Source organism: Apodemus sylvaticus, chromosome 8, assembly GCF_947179515.1.
Source record: "Apodemus sylvaticus chromosome 8, mApoSyl1.1, whole genome shotgun sequence".
In the NCBI taxonomy this organism is placed as follows: domain Eukaryota; kingdom Metazoa; phylum Chordata; class Mammalia; order Rodentia; family Muridae; genus Apodemus; species Apodemus sylvaticus.
In genome coordinates this window covers 50,863,712-50,881,907 of record NC_067479.1, presented here as the reverse complement: position 1 = coordinate 50,881,907, position 18,196 = coordinate 50,863,712, and the positions used below count along the sequence as shown (strand labels likewise).

Genomic DNA, 18,196 nt, shown 5'->3' with positions numbered 1-18,196 from the left:
GTCCTAAGGAAAGGTATACTGAGACATGGAGACCAGGAACTACATAGCTCTGAGAGGAAGCCTCCTCAGCAGAGGCGTTGCAGCTCCCAGAGGAAGGCATCCCCAGCTAGCTGAGGAAGGCAGGAGCCTCAGCCCCTCTTCTTCCCTTTCCCATCCTCTTTTCTTCATCGCTTCTTGTCTTCTTCCGATGAGTCACACCAGATAGCAAATCTCATAAAAAAGACTTATTGGCGAGGCCAGGGAGAGGAGGAAGGAATCCAAGTGTGGCTGCCTCAGCTCCCAGGAGTGCACAGACAGCAGTAAGGAATCGGACAAAGTACAGTGTTTATTTGGGGGTTCCTGTGGGTGACTTTCTAGGGTGGAGATTTTCAGGGTGAGGATTGGTGGGATTTCAAGTCCTGAGCTTAGGGAGCTCAGGGATTGGTGGGTTTTCCTCTTCAGGGATTGGTGGCTTTTGTTTGAACTTTTCACTTAAAATTAGCATAAACTGGGGAGGGTTCTGGAGATGACCTTTGTGACAGTTACAGCAGTTAGGGAGGTCTCAGAGAGGGTCCTGGATGCAGGAGCTCCTCAAGGGGGCCCTGGCTATTTTGCTGCCATTAGGGTTTACAAATTTTATACATATACAAAGTTTACAGAGGGCTTCCACTGCAGGGAAAGCCTTTCCTGCCACTTGAGTGACATGAATATTTGACCATGTTAGTTCTTAGCCTTCAGGTTAATATTCTCTCCATCATTCTTGACCAAGTTGCTTTTTTGTTGTGATGTTTATCCCGGGGTCAGAAAGCAAACTAGTATACTAAAGTGTAAAAGCAAGTGTTCCATAGGCCGTGAATCTCTTATTTTCTGCTATGACACCTTTACCATAACTATCAGGACCTCTGAATGCCTATCATGTTTCCATCTTAGCATTCACGATGGCAGAGGATGCTAGAATCAGTTTCATTTCGCTTATGTGGCTGTTTAGTAAGTATTGGTCTAGGATGTGAGTTCCATGAGAAGTAGATATTGTATTTACTGTCGGTCACCAGGTCATCCAGGGCTGAGGAGAATAAGGGAAAAGAGTATCAGTGTAATTCAACACACCAAAAATAGAATTATTCCAGGAGCCCCTCAACACTCTGCATTCCACATTCCTAAATTTTTAACTCCGTTATTAAAGATTAAAAGTATAGGGCAAATTAAACTGAGTAGTCAAGGGCATAGAGATTTAGTTCAAATCCAGAATTTCCTCTCACTGTGTGTTCTAAACGAGTTTATTAAGTTCTCCAAACCTCAATTTCAGTCACATATAAAACCAGTGTAGTAGTTCTGAGTCTCCTAGAGTAGTGTATAAAACTCTGGGTGCACTATAGGCATTCAATAAAAACCAGTAATTGTTATTAATTAAATGCTTTGGGTGAAGGCTTCACAGAATATAAATTAATCTCCTGTCATTCTCTACATGTAAAGATAATGGGTATGTGGTCTGAAAGGCCTGCTTAAATATCAATGTCACCCCTTTAAACTCAGAGTTCTGGAAATATCATTTTCTTGGTTTGAAAATAAAAACACAGATCAATCTTTGGTGCTAAATCTCCTAGTTCTATCTGAACTGTATTTTCTAAAGGCTGCCGCATGAACCACTTGACACATGTTTACAACTACATATTCTAGAGGCAATTTCCATTTTGATGTGTTGTTTCACAGATTGTGTTACTAGTGAGTTAGGCAGAATGGAAAATAAGATATCAAGCTGACATCTTGGCTAGATGAAAATACAGATTAATGGGGCAGGGGAATTCACTCAGGGCTGTGAGGACAGATATTGTAAGTTGAATGGTAATTTCATCAGAATATGCCAGAAGACACAGGCAAATTGCCAGGCTGAGATCCAACAAATGTGAATGCATTGGCTTTTGCTGTCACAATGGATTGCCACGTTTCTTTTCCTTAACAGTCCTAGGGGCTCATAAATTGGAATGGCAGAAAAAGAAGAATTCAAGGCTGTTGGTTAGGAATCAAGTTGGTCAGATGCCTAAGAGTACATTTGGTGTGCAAATCTACAGAGCTCAGAACAAAGGTGTAAGTGGGCTCATATTGGTTACTTCCAGAATAGATGGAAAAGGTACTTAAGATAGGAATTTAAACATCTACATTCTTCTGATTTTCACTTAGCTATTGTCGATTTAACAAGTCACTCATTTTGTATTTCACTTGGGAGTGTAAAATGAGAATTTTTTTTTTTATGATTCACAAAGCAGTGGTAGAATTGAATAAAATACATGGACGATCTTTGGAAAACGTAAAACATGTGTGTTCTTAAAATGTCTCCTATGACTTCCTCCTTCCTCCTTCTGTTTCTCCTTCCTCTCTCTGTCCTTCCTCCTCTTCCCCCTCCTCCTCGTGTGTAGGTGTGCACATCCCTGTGAATGTGTGTGTGCATGTGCCATGGCATATTTGCAGAGGTCCGGGAACAATCTGCAGGAGTTAGTTGCCTCCTTCCAACACGTGGGTTCCAAGGGTCGAACTCAGGTCGTCAGACTCTGCACCACACTGGTGCAGGGTTCTCAACTTGTGAGTCACCACCCCTTTGCTAACACCCCAAAGCAGGGGAAGTCAAACAGCCCTTTCACAGGGATTATATATCAAATATCCTGCATATCAGATATTTACATTATGATTTATACAGTAGCAAAGTTACGGTTATGAAGTAGTAATGAAGATAATTTTCTGGTTGGGGGGGAGTCACCAAAAGATGAAGCACTGTATTAAAGGGCTAGAACCTTAGGAAGGTTGAGCACCACTGACATAGACACTAAAGTAAGCTATAAGAAAGAAGTTAATTCTCATGAGCATATTTCTTGGGCTGGCAATATAAATTAGGGTATTAATAACATTGTTGATTTATCTGCTTTATTCATAACTATTATTTGAAATAGAAAGGTCAGATTCCTTCAGCTATGGAGACAAGGGCTTGTGTTGTTCACTGTAAGAAATATGGAAAAACCCACCAATTAGAATTTTATAAGTTGATGTCAGTTGGTCCTGATCTCAAATGTTTTAAATATAGGATGTTTATCAGTGTTCCTTGTGCCTGAGGAATTAAAGAGAACCCTGTCCACTCACTTAGTCTCCAGGGAAGCCTCTTTTCTGTAGCTCATGGATAAGTGTGTAGGATACAGGTAAGCCAACTGATTCAAAAATATTTTTAAAGCCTCTAGAATTAAAGTCTGGATTTGTCTGAATCCAAAGACTACTATGCCATGTTGTATTTTAGTCTATATTGGCCCATGAAGAAGTTTAAATCTTCCTTTTACTAATGAAAAGTTAAAATTTGGCTTGACAAGTTCTACAACCTGACAGACCAACTGACTGCCTTCCATTTTCAATCATGAGTTACCCTTGACTTCCATAGTAGAACTGGCCCCATAATTACACCAGGCCAGTTTGCCCAGGCAGAGCTCTGCCAAGACCACTCAACAAAAGTGGGCGTGGGGGGGGGGCAGACAAGCGTTCCGGACAGTGTTTGTTGTTTTAGTTCGCTGTTGATGGTTTATTGCCAGTGTGTGCTAGCCTCGTCAGGACGTTGGCTATGCCTCCAGCACTACAAGCCCGAGCCTTGAGGGAGTCAGAGGTGCCACCCACCCTCCATCCTCACCCCAGTGTTCCAAGCAGACAGTGGTGGTGGGCAGGCCAGGGTGTGGCCCCCCAGTGCATGTGGGAGGTGTGTCATACTCTGTTGACTGCCTTTGTGCCCACATCCTGTTAGTCTGCAGGACTGTATGATCATAACAAATATTGACCCCAATTTCCCTAAGTGTAGGCTTCTCTCTGTTTATTGGCTGAGCAGTTTGGAAGCCACTTGTGTGCGCGAGGTTGCCCAGCCCAAAGTGCCTTCAGCTAAAGGTGGTCGGTAGAAAATGCACTGCTCCAGACAGAAGCAATACTTTAGGTCTAGGGACCCATGCCGAGAACCCACGTTGATGAAGACTCTTGAATGAAGGCCTTGAGTTCTTGTTTCTTAAAAGAACTTAGGCATTAAGGTCAGCTGTCTCTGTGTTGGTAATACTCTCAGTGGTCCTTCTTCGCAGAGCTTAATCTCTCAGTTCATAGCTTTCATACACACATTACATTCTCTGAGTCAGACAGGGGTGCCTAGAGTTCCAGCCTTTGGGAGGTGGAGGCGAGAGCGTCAGGAATTCCAGGTCATCCTGAGCTACACAGAAAACTCAAAGTCAGCTTAAACTACACCACTCAGTTACTCCCTGGGCTACTCACTGTTTTCCCAGCTATGTGTTGCCTGGTTCAGAGAGACCCGTATCTGGAAAACAAGAGAGCTGATGTCAACTCTACCTCTTAACAGAGAGCTGATCTCGGGAAGGTGCTCTCACCTGGGCGATAGCAATCATAATAACACCTGTGCTGCAGGCTCCTGGGGATTAGTGAGGTAACCCAGCCACCCTGCAAGAGCTCCTCACATGTGGGCTGTCCGTGGTCATCCCTATCTGGCTTGTGTGTGGGCTTACCGGGCTTGGGAAACGACACAGGGGTCAGGGGATGTGCACTCATTTTCAGATTCGCCCTACTGGGCAACATGTGTGGTACTCTTGAATTTTTACCTTGCACGGAGCTTGCAAACTGAAGTATGTTTTCTTGAAATTGCATCTGTTTACTTCAGTGTTCTCTTCTACGTGCTCGCAGCTTGTTGAGTACGTGACAAAGCACACACGCAGGTGGACAGCTTGTGGGAGTAGGTGCTCCAAGCAAATGGGTTGATGAATCAAAGGCACACCGTCAGACTCGGCAGCAAGTGCCTTTGTCCACTGAGCCATCTCTTAAGTTTGATAATGTGTCTTTTCGACTTGTAAAACATGTTTTGAACTTTTGCTTAACTGGAAACTTTCAAACGAATGCCTTGCTTTCCTGTAATTTAACAAACAACAAAGAAACAAAGAAACACAAACACCTTAGGATTCAGGAACATTGGGCCAGGAACTCAAGTATTGACGATAATCCACAAAGCTCCATCTCAATGGCCAATGGCATGTTCTTTTATTTCATAGCCCCTGCGCATAGTCACTGAGCATGTCTGATAACACCATTTGAGTAGATGGGCACACCTGTGATTCTAGCACTTGGGAGGTGAAGACTGGAGAATCAGGAGCTCAAGGGCATTCTTTGCTACGTAGTATATTCAATGCCAGCTGAAGCTATATAAAACCCTTTCAAAACACACTGAAAATAAAAATAAATATCTTCTCATCTTAGACCTTGCAGAAATCCGGATTTGTAGATGGCTCCTTCTTGATGGTGAGCTGGGTGGATTTGTACTGTCTATATTTAGAACAGCTGTTCTTGGCTTTGCTAACACTGGGACCCTCATGTTGTGGTGTCGCCCAACCACAAAAGAATGTTTTTGTTGCTACCTCATAACTGTAATTTTGCTACTGTTATGACTAATAATGTAAATATTTTTTGGAGGTAGAGGTTTTGCCAAAAGGATCACAAGCTACAGGTGGAGAACCAATAATCTAGCGCATTCTGGGACAGAGGGAGGAAAAGAGGGAAGAAAGCTCGCTTTTGGTTTTGTACCAGACAGCTGTGCTCTGCTGGACCTCACTGTCTGGTTTCAGCCACACAACATTGTTCTCTGTTACAAACAACACCAGCTTATTGAGTAACTTGCCCAGGGTCAAGTAACTCGCTACAAAGAGGCAGAACTGGTCCTGAAAACCAGCTACTTAGTACACCAAGCCCATTTTCTGCTCATTAGGCTGTAACAATGGATGGAAAATTAGCTTATCAGAGATGTCAATGGTATAAGTGGTCTGCTGTTTGTGGTTGGCAGTGTTCTCCTGGAGAGAAGGGCGTGCAGGTGTGAGCCTCAGGGCACAGGCTAGAAAACCAAGGCTGGGGCCACCTCCTTTCCTGGTGACAAGGTTCCTGCTCACCCTAGTGTTTATTTTCTGAAGGATGAACCATCCTCCCCCAAGTGATGGATGTCTCTAATCTCCTGGTAGTAAGATTTGAGTCTGCAGTTTACCGGTCACCCTAGACTTCTCAGCCAGCCCTGGAAAGCCACAGGGCAAGTCAGAGAGTTTGAGCAAGTGGAAACAGGATGTGTTCCATCCTGAAGGTAATTAGACGCCCAGTGTAGTAAACGGTAATGAGGTGGATGGAGTCTCTCACCACAGAAGGGCTTCTGATTGGCTGACTAATGCTTTTCTTACCTGGGTAAATATTTTGCAACAGTTACCTGGGTGAAAACCAGCTTCCTGTAAAAGGGTTGATTTAAAAATCAAAACAGAGCAGAGACTCTTGTGGGTTGTGTGCTATGTACTGTGTAATTATTTCCCAACTAATGATACCGACTCAACTTTATGCAAAGGGAAGATTCAGAAACAGTTCTTATTGGCTAAGGCATACTCTAAAGTGCATGCTTATTGCTTAATAGCTTCAAAGGGGAAGACAACTTTTATTATTTAAGCAGAATTCATATCTGGTGAAACCATTTTTTTTTAAAAAGCTGTTTAAATTAATGTTTGCAATATAGTAGTCTTTTGTGTGGTCTTAGGAGCCAGAATAGTCTGGACCTAGAAACTTCTTTTGAGACTTTGTTTTTAGTTACATAATACTAATAATTTAAGTTACATAATATGTAATATAATACATTGATTTCTGATTGGTGTTGGAAAAAAACTCAAATGAGATTAAGTCCAATTCAGACAAGACACATTTTTGAGTGACAAGCCTTTGCTAGGCACAATAACAGATACAAGGAATAAAAAATGAAATAGTCCCTGAATCCTAAAATGGTACTGTGATGAATTTTTCTTTTTTTCTTTTTGGTTTTTTGAGACAGGCTTTCTCTGTGTAGCCCTGCTCACTCTGTAGACCAAGCTGGCCTCGAACTCAGAAATCCGCCTGCCTCTGCCTCCCCAGTGCTGGGATTAAAGACGTGTACCACCACTGCCTGGCTGAATTTTTCTTTATTTTCTTTTTTATCATCCTTTTCCTTCCCCCCCCCCATTTTCATCATCATTATCATCTTCATCTTCTTCATCATAATGTGTTATCTTTTTAAGTCTAGCTTTTTTCTTAGCATGATGACCTCTAGTCCCATCTATATTTTTTCTGCCAAGGGTTTCATTCTCTGAGTCAATCTACTACAACACAAAATTATATTCTTCTTTACAATCGAATAAAACTCCATTTGTATATAGTTACCACATTTTCTTTATCTGTGCATCTACTGGCTGGATTCATAGCTTGGCTGTTGTGACTCATGCTGCAGAAAACATGAATGTGCAATTTTCTCTGTATTATGTTGACTTAGATTCCTCCAGGTGTGTGCGTAGGATTGGGGAAGCTAGGTTAGACAACTTACTTTTAGTTTTCTGAGGAAGCTCCATACTGATTTCTGTAGTCCGTGGTGTATAAGGGGGCCTCTTTTCCTGCATTCCTCCTAGCGCTTTGTGTCTATTGCTTTTTGCTTTCTTGAAGGTTTGTACTGTTCCATCAGAAGCCGGAAGGGAATGGGAGGGGATACAGGCAGAAGGATTAATGTCTCCATGCACAACGGCACAGGATCACCCGCCAGTCCTTTGCCTGCGACTGAACTGTTAGATGGACAGTGGGGATGGGTAGGGCTCTGCAGAGGAACCTGGGGAGGTAGGAATGTGGGACAGAGCAGGGCAGGGCTAGGAGAACTCTGGCTGCAGGGTGAGGCCTGGCATCCTGTAGATTAGAGGCAAAGGACACCCCGAAGGAAGGAATATTGATTGCCGAATGCTCCAGCAGCAACAGACAGTTGAGGGTCTCTTGGTGGATTTGCTGTCATCTAGTAACGCAGAACTATGCTCCGGCTAGTCAGTTCTTTAAAGCAAACCTTTGGCCTTTAGCACTCCAGAGTCTGCTCTTCCAAGGAGTGCTGTGTCTAGTTTTAGCGATTTCTTGTCATTTTCCAGTGCAGGTTCACTTGCCTTCCCTGGCCTGGCCTTAGGTTGTGTCTCAGCCACCAGTCCCATGATGTTCATTTGCAGTATAGCCTCCCCCGTGTGCCCCCTAACTCTGTCCCTGGGAAGATCACAGACTAAGGAAAGCCTTTGCTGTGCACCTGAGGACTTGGTTGGCTCTGTTCCCCCTCACACTGCCAGTAACTCCAGCCCTAGGAATCTGACACCCTCTTCCCACCACCTCCCCATTGCTTCTTCTGCAGGACCTTGAGAACCACATTTCCTTGTATCCAGGCCAGGCACCCCCTGCCAGCGCTTACCTTCTCCCTGCATTCACGGATCTAGGGCACCGTGGCTGCTCTCTTTCCTCACCTGGGTTATTCTGACTGCTCGGGAGGAGCATGCATGACGCTAGGTCCAGATCAGTGGAGAGACTCAGCCCACAAGTGTAGCCACAAAATGTTCAGCAAAGGGACTAAGAGCTGGAACCTAAAATGTGCCCCTCGGGAGGAACAGCCACAAGTGGGGAAATGCATAATAAGGGACAGTTCTCTCTGAGTTGATAGATGGCAAAATAGCATACTTAATTGAATTTATTATTGTCCACCACTACGTGATTTTTTTGTTTTTGTTTTTGTTTTTTTGAGACAGGGTTTCTCTGTGTAGCCCTGGCTGTCCTGGAACTCACTATGTAGACCAGGCTGGCCTCGAACTCAGAAATCCGCCTGCCTCTGCCTCCCAAGTGCTGGGATTAAAGGCGTGTGCCACCACTGCCTGGTGTGATTTCTTACATACTGGACATGTTTAGATCAATAATAGAGACCCAAATAATGATTGACAATTATGTGCTCCATGAATATCCATTTGTCTTGCCTTGTTTCAGCTCAATCAATAATTACATTATTACAGGAAAGGTTTTATATATTATATGCAATATAATTAATAATAGTATAAAAGACTGAAAATACATTGCCAGACTATTGATGGATTCCTTTGCTATGTTTATTACTTGTTTTACTTATGTTTATAACATGCAGCATTCTCCAAAACAAATGTAAATAAAATATAATACAGACAGTTAAATTTTAATTATTGACATTTAGTATAACTATATCCTACGTGATATTTGGTGTAATGTTTTAATATAAGTATGTCCCAACTATTTCACTTATACTTATACTAAAAATTGTTCTTTGTTTACCCAAAATTCAAATTAATTGATCATTCAGTGTTTTTGTTGGCTGAATGGTTTCTTTACCAGAAGACTAAACTGGAACGGCATTAGATAGAACCCAGGAAAAAGAAAAGCAATCTCTAAACCCTAGAGTTTTAACCAGGACTCCCGAGAGAGGGATGCTGAATATCCTTCCCATCCTTGGCTGGAGGTCAGCTGCATCTAGAATATGGCTTTCTTACAAGAAATGCCTATGGGAGTCTGGAGATGGACTCTTTGCTCCCACATAGCCTCAGAGTATCATTAGTTCATTCTGTCATTTAGTTTGAATAACTACCAACTCTTCCCTGTATTTATTCCTTCATTCCTTCATCAATTGTTAGGACAAATGCACTAGTGTCCCTGTCACATCACAGTTGATGGTTCCAACCACGTTGTAGGGCGAGTGCTACCTCCCGCTGTACAGTATAGAAATGAAGCTCACGGAGGTTAGCAATTTGCCTGGGATCACAGGCTTGGTTATTGATAGTCGCTGGATTTGCATCTCTGTTGTTCTGAAGTCTAAGTTCTGGTGGAAATGGCGGCTGGGGTGTGGGCGGGAAGGAGAACACACCTCTTTTAGAGCCTGATGCTCTCTAAGGCAAATTTTATACACTTGAGACTGTTGAAGACTCTTTTTGTTTAGAAACGAACTGAATTCTGACCTCTCAGAATTTAAAAAATAGTGACATAGAAGAAATTCTAAATTGTTTCTGTAAGATAAAAGTTATAGTGGAAAAGAAATGAACACTCTTTTCCTATTTTCATCCCACTATGAAAAACTGAAGTCGTGAAAATGGCCAAGATAGTTTCAAAAAAGAACAACAAAGTTAGAGGGTGTACATTACTACTCAGTTTTGGAGCTTTACAGCAATCAAATACCTGTGGTTTTGGCAAATGGTTTTATACACCTGTGGTGTATAAATCAATGGCAAAGACTAGCATCTAAAAACAACTGCTACATTTGTGGTCACTTAATTTTGAAATGGATGCAGTGGAGGAAGATATTCTGGAAAAAAATGAATATCTACTTCTATAATAACAACAAGAATGACATATTTGATATTAGGTTTCAAACCCAGGACTAAGGGCTGAGTTGTCTTTTTAACATATCAAGGCAGACTTGCCCTCCAGTTTCTCCCAGCATCCCTCAGTCCCTACCTGTTACAAGATATGGCTGACAGATCCGCCCCCTACCCTAAACTTCTCCAGCCCAGGGACTGGGCGCTAGCCAACCCCCCCCCCCAGCCCTTCTCTATATCACCCAGCCATTTTGATTACCTGGCAGTTTTTGTCTACGCTTTATTTTCAAGGTGTCTTGGCTCCTCCCTCTCCCCTTTCTCTTCTCCTCACATGGCCCCAAACAGGGTCCTGTTCATTCTGGATTCTCCCAGATGTCTCTGCTTCTGTCTGTGCTCTCTCTCACATCTACAATAAACCTTCTCCTCGACCATACCTAGAAGCAGTCTGGTTTTCCTTTTATATTTCTTTTCATTCACCTAGATTTATCATGTGTATTATCCGCACAAATGAACCTACGATATATCACAGATCTGTCTGCGAGATCAAATCATAAAGCTGCTACATTGTTTAGTCAGTTGGCCACAAACTAGACACACCTGGGATCAAAGAGCCTCCTTAGAGGAGTTGCCTCCTTCAGAGCAGTCTATGGGCGTGTCCTCGGGGAATTTTCTTGATTGCTGACTGATGGAGGAGGACCCAGCCTACTGTGGGTGATGTAACTCCTGCAGGGGTCATCTGGGGTTGTACAACAGAAGTCTCTGGAAGCAAGCCAGTGGACATCACTCCTCCATGGTCTCTGCTTCTTCAGATCCTACCTTCAGGTTTCTGCCTTGAATTCCTGACTTGGTTCCCTTAATGATGAACTGTAATGTGGAAATATAAACAAAATTAACCTTACCCAGCTTCCTTTTGATCGTGATATTTTATCATAACAACAGAAAGTGAACTAGATCAGGGGGCTTTTAGGAAAACTTCATAGGAGGAAAATCTTTGTGAACTTGAGTTAGGCAATAGTTTCTTAAACATGACTTTAAATGCATGATGTATGTTGAAATAGATACATCACCAGAAGATTCATGAAAGCAAATTGAAAACAAAGCTTGGAAGAAGATTCATTAATCAGGGAAATCCACATAAACTATAGTGAGATAATAGTATATGTCCCTTCATAAAAGAAGAAACCAGAAACACCAAGTGTTGGAGAGAATCTGACCAAAGGAGGCCTCAGAAATGGCTGGCATGTGTTTAAACAAGGTTCACTCTCTTTGGAAAGCTACTAAAAATTTTAAACTGGGCAATGATGTACACATCTTTAATCCCAGTACTTGGGAGGCAGAGACAGAAACAGGCTGATCTCTATGAATTTGGGGCCAGCCTGGTCTACATATAATAAGTTCTAGACCACCAAAGGCTACATGGTGAGACAGTATCAAAAAAAAAAATTAGGAATACATTTACTGTAGAGTCCAGTGATTCTCATTTTATATATAAAGTCAAGAGAAATTAAAATGCACATCCAACAAAGAATTGAATATGAGTGCATTGTGTATGAATGCATTGTGCATGAATTGTGTATGAGTTGTGAATGACAGTGTTCCACCTGTCAATCATCAGATGAGTGGGTGGAGAAAGTGATGGAGTCATGCTTTGTCATCGAACTCAGCAGGAACAAGAATGGATTATAAAAGCACACCAACGTGAATGAGATCCCACGCACTGTACAAAATGACGAAAGCCCAACAAAAGGCCACACAGTGTGGGGTTCCGTTTATATGAGTTTCCTGAAAAGGCAAAGTGGAAGCTTGGTACCGAGTGGCAGCTTGAGAACCAGCAGATGTTAGGCCACGGGCTGAATCAGGACTCTGTGAGTTTGCTGAAACCCGTCCAATCATACACGAGATGGGTACATTTTATGGTGTTTGAATCATACCTTCTTAGAGTCTTTCTAAAATTTGTGTTCATATAATCAGTTTCTTGTTTTATCTGGTCCAGCTCCCCACTCACCCAGTGCCTAATATGTCAGGGTCTTCTAAAGTTTGGCAATTCCCAGTAGACACCTATTTGCAAAGCCCATTGGTTTGGTTGTTTGTGACTTCTGGCTGTTGACCTCAGGAATGGTCTATGATGTGTCCTACGGAGCTATCCCAGAGTTCTGTAAAAGATGGTGTCTTCATCATCCGCCCATGGATAAGTGGAGGAGAATTACCTGAAGAAAGACCGTAGACTCTTAAATGTTCATATATACATAATGGGAAAGAGTGACATTAGGCCTAAATTTCAGAGATATATGTTTTTTGTTGGTTGGTTGATTTGTTTGTTTGTTTGTTTGTTTGAGACAGTCTCACTAAGCAGTCCTGGCTGGCCTAGAATATCTTAGATCAGGCTGGCTTTGAACTCATAAAGACTCTTCCACTTGCCTCTGGAATTACAGATGTGTGCCACCGTGCCCAGCTTGCCTAGGATTTTTTTTCTTTTTCATTTGTATTCATAGAATTGATGGACACAAGAAGCCTGCTCTCGGCCTCAATGATTCAGGGCAAATGCCATAGAAAAAGCTCATCCAACAGGAAGGCAGAGACTCTGTGCTCTAGGGAGATTATAACATGGAAGTTCTTGAGCAACAACAACAATTGACAACAATAACAAATCGCCAAGGGTCTTGGAGATAGAAATGGTATCTCCACCAGGGTCCTGCCTTATCCTTCCTACTCTAGAGGATGAAGTAGCTTGCTGTGAGGGCTTCCTTAGCTACTTTCTGCTGTGGGAAAATGATGACAGGCTTTGATCCTGGCACTACATTCTTCCAACCTCTCTGCTTACCTCATTTGATAGTGTCAGCTGCCCCGAACTTCTATCACAACAGGATTCATCATCATCATCATCATCTGCCTGTTCTAGTGCTGGCTATGTACTTACTATTTAAAGTGTGGTGGTATGGTCTGTAGACCACCTTCAGGAACATCGCCTGGGACTTACCCATTGTAGTGGGTACAGGACCCTACACTGTACTTAGGACCTGACCTTTGATCAAGACTTTGATCAAGGTGAGGGGCTGGAGAGATGGCTCAACTGTTCAGAGCACTGACTGCTCTTCCAGAAGCCCTGAATTCAATTCCCAGCAACTACATGGTGGCTCACAACCATCTGTAAGAGGATCTGACCCCCTCTTTTGGTGTGTCTGAGGACAGCAACAGTGTACTCAGATACATACAATAAATAAATAAACCTACAAAAAAAGATTTTCAGGTGATTCCCATGTATATTAAACTGTGGGAAGCTGTTCTATAATCTTCACATTTTCCTGTAACTATGCAACAAATAAAAAAATAGTTGAAAGACAATTAGTACTCTAAGTGGAAAACTATTTTCTACACATAAAAGTATTCTCTGCAAAATTAAATATAGTAAAATTAAATAGCTTTTCCAGAACAAATTATGAAAGATATTGAGATAGAAAAAAATGACTTTGTTTCTTGTCTGTTGAAATTTTCTGGGTTCTTTGTGTCTTTCCTCATCTCTGAGCTGTTTCTCATCCCCATCCTCCAGACAGGGTTTTCCTGTACATAATAGCCCTGGCTGTCCAGGAACTTGCTTTGTAAACCAGGCTGGCCTTGAACTCACAGAGATCCATCTGCCTGTCTCTGGTTCATTGAGCTGCTTTAAATACAACAAGGTCTAGAAGAGTTACAAATTAAAAACACATACCATGTAAATAGTTCTTGTTATTCAGATGATAGAACTGAGCTGATCATATCTCTGTTGACTTTGGCCAGTTTTGCTTCTATTTGCGAATACATCTCTGCAGATCTACTTCTTTATTTGCATGCTTTCTGAGCTCGCCTTGCGCTCTCCGTAGGCTCTTAACTAGTTCACTGAAGCAGCGAAAGGCCAGCTTTTCGTGGCGGTAAGGATGCCTGAGGTGAACCAGCTCACGAAGAGGCAGGTTTATTTTGATCTGCACTGCTGGTGGTTTCAGCTCGTGGTCGGTTGTTTCTGTTGCTTTGGAGCCTGCGGTGAGGCAACACGTGACCTGAGCAAGGACTGCAGGATTCATCTTGTGGTGGCCAGAGAGCAGAGATGAAGAGGAGGAGACTGAAGGCCCAAACCCCAGGCAAGAACACACGCCCAGTGACCTAGCTTCCTCCCACCAGGGCCGGCTTCCTAATTCAAAGTCTTAGAACCCCTTGAAAGCACTATAGGCTAGCTCACTATGGTGAAAATACACTGCACAGGAGCAGCCCAGGAAGGTGATAAACAGGTAATAATAGCTAGACATTTGTGGGGAAATGCCTGTATGAGCTACCCTGCAACCAGATCTGTGTCCTGAGCTAATTCTGGTTTCTCACATTTGTAGACAGGGCAGATGCATCCCCAGAGCGTGAATACACCTCCACTCTCATTCTCTGAGCTTTGGAGTAAGGCTCTACAGAGTGGTCCTCACTGCCAGCACAGCTATGGCTTCCCTGGTCTGCTCAGTCTGCTTGGCATTAAGAGTGGTCTGTGATTAAGAAGTAAACACGCGGAAGGCAGGATGAAGGGTCAGCTGGTGGATTGTGTGCATTATCATCCTGCCCAACCGGATGCTGTGCTCCTGTGGGCTCAGGTGGAAGAGGGCCGGATCTGCCTCGGTGGCTGCACCTAGGCATCTCTTGGTTTTCAGAGAAGCAGGAGGCTGGGAAGAGACGATCCCAGACTAGTCAGTTAGCAGTAATCCTAAGAAACTGCCAAGTGGTCAGCAACAATGTCAAAAGTCCTTGCTTACTGAGCTTAAATAGGAGCACAGATATAAAGATACTAGACAAAAAAGAACTTAAAATTAGATAATGTTTTTGCTGGTAATAGGTGCTACGAAAAGTAGTAACTAGGAGGAGGGAGGGAGGCAGTGATGTCATATAGCTGGGGTTGGGGAGAGCATCCCTGCAAAGGTGGCATAAGGACCCGAAGGAAGGAGTTAAGGTATCCAGACTGGAGCATTCTGGGTAGACAGAACGTCAAGCATAAAGGTCCTGGATTTGGAGGATCTGGTCAAAGAGCAGCAAGGAAAGAACTTGTAGCAGCACAGTGCATGAGGGAAGAGGACAAAACTGGAAGCCAGTGTGTCTCAGGGCCACGGGGGTCATGGAAAACCACTCTGCTTACTATCCCAAGTGAAACAAGGGGCATGTTAGTCACAATTAACCAGTGAAACAGAGCCACCAGGATGGATGGATGATGGACGGATGATGGACAGACGATACTGTAGGGAGAGGAGGAAGCTCCCAGTGGAGGAAGTCCTGACTGAATACATGCTGATGACTCAGGCCCAGCCATGCCAAGGACTGCCTAGCCTCAGGATCAGAGGGAAGGCAAAGCCTTCTTTGGGGATCAGCGTGGGAATGTTAATAGTGTGAGCAGAAAGTTCCCATTATAGCTCCCCACCCTGTAACCCCCTGATGTTTGCATCCTGAAAACTGCTCTCCTACAGAGCCTGCTCCTCATGAGATGAGCTAATTCTGTTCGATCCAGCTGTATACACTAACCCTGCCTCCCTCCTAGCTGTATACCATAAGCCCCACCTCATCGTTCTGCTGTGTTCCCTCTGTTCAACTCTGTAGGATAAACTCGATGCTCTTCCAGGGTGCTGAGGTGCCTCCATTGGAGAGCCTGGAACACCCAATCTCAGTTTTGCTGTGAGTCTGTGTTTCTGGCTGTGTGTCTGTCTATGTTTGTCTTTTCTCTATTTCTTCTCCACCCGAGTCAGGTCCAGTACTAGAATTGTGTTGGATGAATACATGATACACTGGAAGACAATGGATACATTTATTGTAGAAATTGCCTTTCATAGTGATAGAAGCCAAGAAGTCCTATGGTCTGCTGTCTAAGCGGAGAATGAGGTAAACCAAGGTTGTAAATCAATCTGAGCCTGGAGGTCTGTGAACCAGCAGAGTAGACGGTATAAACCTTAGGCTAGACAAAAGCCTTGAGAACCAGAGTGTAGAAAGGCTGATAGTGTAAGCCCTGGCAGCTAGAGACACAATGGCCAGCACATCCATTATTCAAGCCCCGAAGAATAAACCGAACAACAATGGATTAATATACACCATACATCTCTGTCCATTTTTTCCCCACTATAACAAAACACCCAGACTGGATAAATTGTAAACAGTAGAAGTTTAGTTGGTTTGTGGTTCTGTAGGCTGGGGCGTCTGGAGCATCTGTCTGGCGAGGAGAACCTTCCTGCTGAGTTATAGCAGGGCAGTGAGTCAAGGCAATGTGTGTGAGTGAGACCCAGCGATGGTTTGGCTGAACTCTTTCCCTGTGTAAATAACTTATTTCTGTGATAATGGCCTTAATCTATCATAAGGGTGTTGTCTTCATGATCTAATCATTTATTTTCTATTTTATTTCTGCAGTGCTGGAGATGGAATCCTGGACCTCATGTGGGCTGGGTTAGCACTCCATCACTGAGCTACGCCCCAACCCTCTAAACACCCTTGAAGACCTACATCTCCTAACTGTGCTCCAAGGAAAATGAAACATCAACCCGAGTTTTGGAGTGGACGTCCAAACCATGGCACCGCAGACAGCACAGAGACGGGGCTCAGGGAAGCAGTGTGTGCCTTTCTTTTGACTTTTAAACCTTCTTTCTTCTGAAAAGCAGTCAAAATACTGCAGTTTCTATTTGGGTGAGGATGACCAGCTGCATCTCTCACAGCTTGGCTGGATGAAATCATTAGGGATGTTTCTCTGACTCTGCTGGGTCAAATCATGTGGTTTATGATTAATCCATATACCACATATGTGTATATGAGAATATATATGTATGTGTGTGTACATGTGGGAATAGTTCAGAAAAGCACTGGTCCCTGAGTGCTTTAAGGCAGCCTTCCAATGGTGTAAGTTTGGCTCAGACCCACTCTCTGGGGACCCAGTGGAGTTATAGGCATTACCTAATGCAGTCTGGGCTAGCAGGAAAGGTAGGAGGTGCATTATCATTTATTGTATAGGACGGAAACGAAGACTGGACCAGAGGTTTGCACAAGCACACCCAGGGCAGAATCAGCCTTGATTCCTGGGCCTTGGTTCACCTCTCCCTCTCCCTCTCCCTCTCCCTCTCCCTCTCCCTCTCCCTCTCCCTCTCCCTCTCCCTCTCCCTCTCCCTCTCCCTCTCCCTCTCCTTCTCCCTCCCTTCTCCCCCCCTCTCTCTCATTTTTATCCAGTGTTTCAAACAAACACAATTGTGAAAGTGAACATCTTATTTGGTTTCTTCCACAGTGAGTTCTCTACTTTCCAATATCCCTTTAAAGTTTTCAAAAGTTTGGGGTCAGCTGAATTATTATAATGGTAAATTTACTGACACAAGAGGACAATTTCTAAACAGTTCTATTTAGAAACCAAAGTTCGTCCTGGGGTTGGCTGTGGAAGCTCAGAGAAGGAAATCACATGGCCCCCCAGATCACATGATGCCAGGACCCTATCCTATTCTAAGACTTCATGATTGAGGATCTGAGAAATCGCTAAAGGACTCACCATGTGCCCTGTCTACTTCAGCCATCACAAGATCTTTCCCTAGCGCACTAAATGCCTTGGGATAGTCGGCAGGCTGTTTTACTTTCTCTTCCTTGGGTAGGTGGGGGGAGTAGTCCAGAGGAAAAGAAAATGAAACACCACACAACACTGCATGCTGCTGGTTTCTCGAATGCCCCTCTTCTCTTCAAACAATTTTCTGGTTCATGCATACATTCCTTCCTTCATCCATTCTTCAATATTGAACAAGATGTAAGGAAGCCCTATGGTTGCTACCCTTCTGAGATCTTACCATCCTATGGATCTGGAAATAAATATAATTTTTTTTGAGCTGGTGAAGGAAAAATGCACACAGAATATTTAAGAGCCCTGAAGAAGGTACCTCACAAAGCCTTGGGGTTGTCAGGGTGGAGGTCAAGGACGGCTTCCTGTAGGAGGTGCTGTCTTAGTTCAGAGGTTCAGAGCTCAGGTGTGATGTTTCTCAAGGAGAATAGAAATGGGAAGAGGGAGGAAAGAC

General features: G+C 43.5%; 1 long non-coding RNA gene across 2 annotated transcripts; it reads right to left on the bottom strand.

The window, feature by feature from the left end:
- Nucleotides 1–307: 307 nt before the first annotated feature.
- Nucleotides 308–14,273, bottom strand: LOC127691273 (uncharacterized). 2 transcript variants are annotated; one of them, XR_007979229.1, is made up of 5 exons: nt 13,879–14,273; nt 12,178–12,379; nt 10,770–11,036; nt 3,641–4,905; nt 308–1,042 (listed from the first exon to the last, which is right to left on the bottom strand). It is a non-coding gene; the product is annotated as an uncharacterized LOC127691273 (long non-coding RNA). The 2 variants fall into 2 exon arrangements; XR_007979228.1 differs by lacking the exons at nt 308–1,042; nt 3,641–4,905 and having other exon boundaries at nt 10,404–11,036; nt 13,879–14,251.
- Between the last annotated feature and the right edge of the window lie 3,923 nt (nt 14,274–18,196).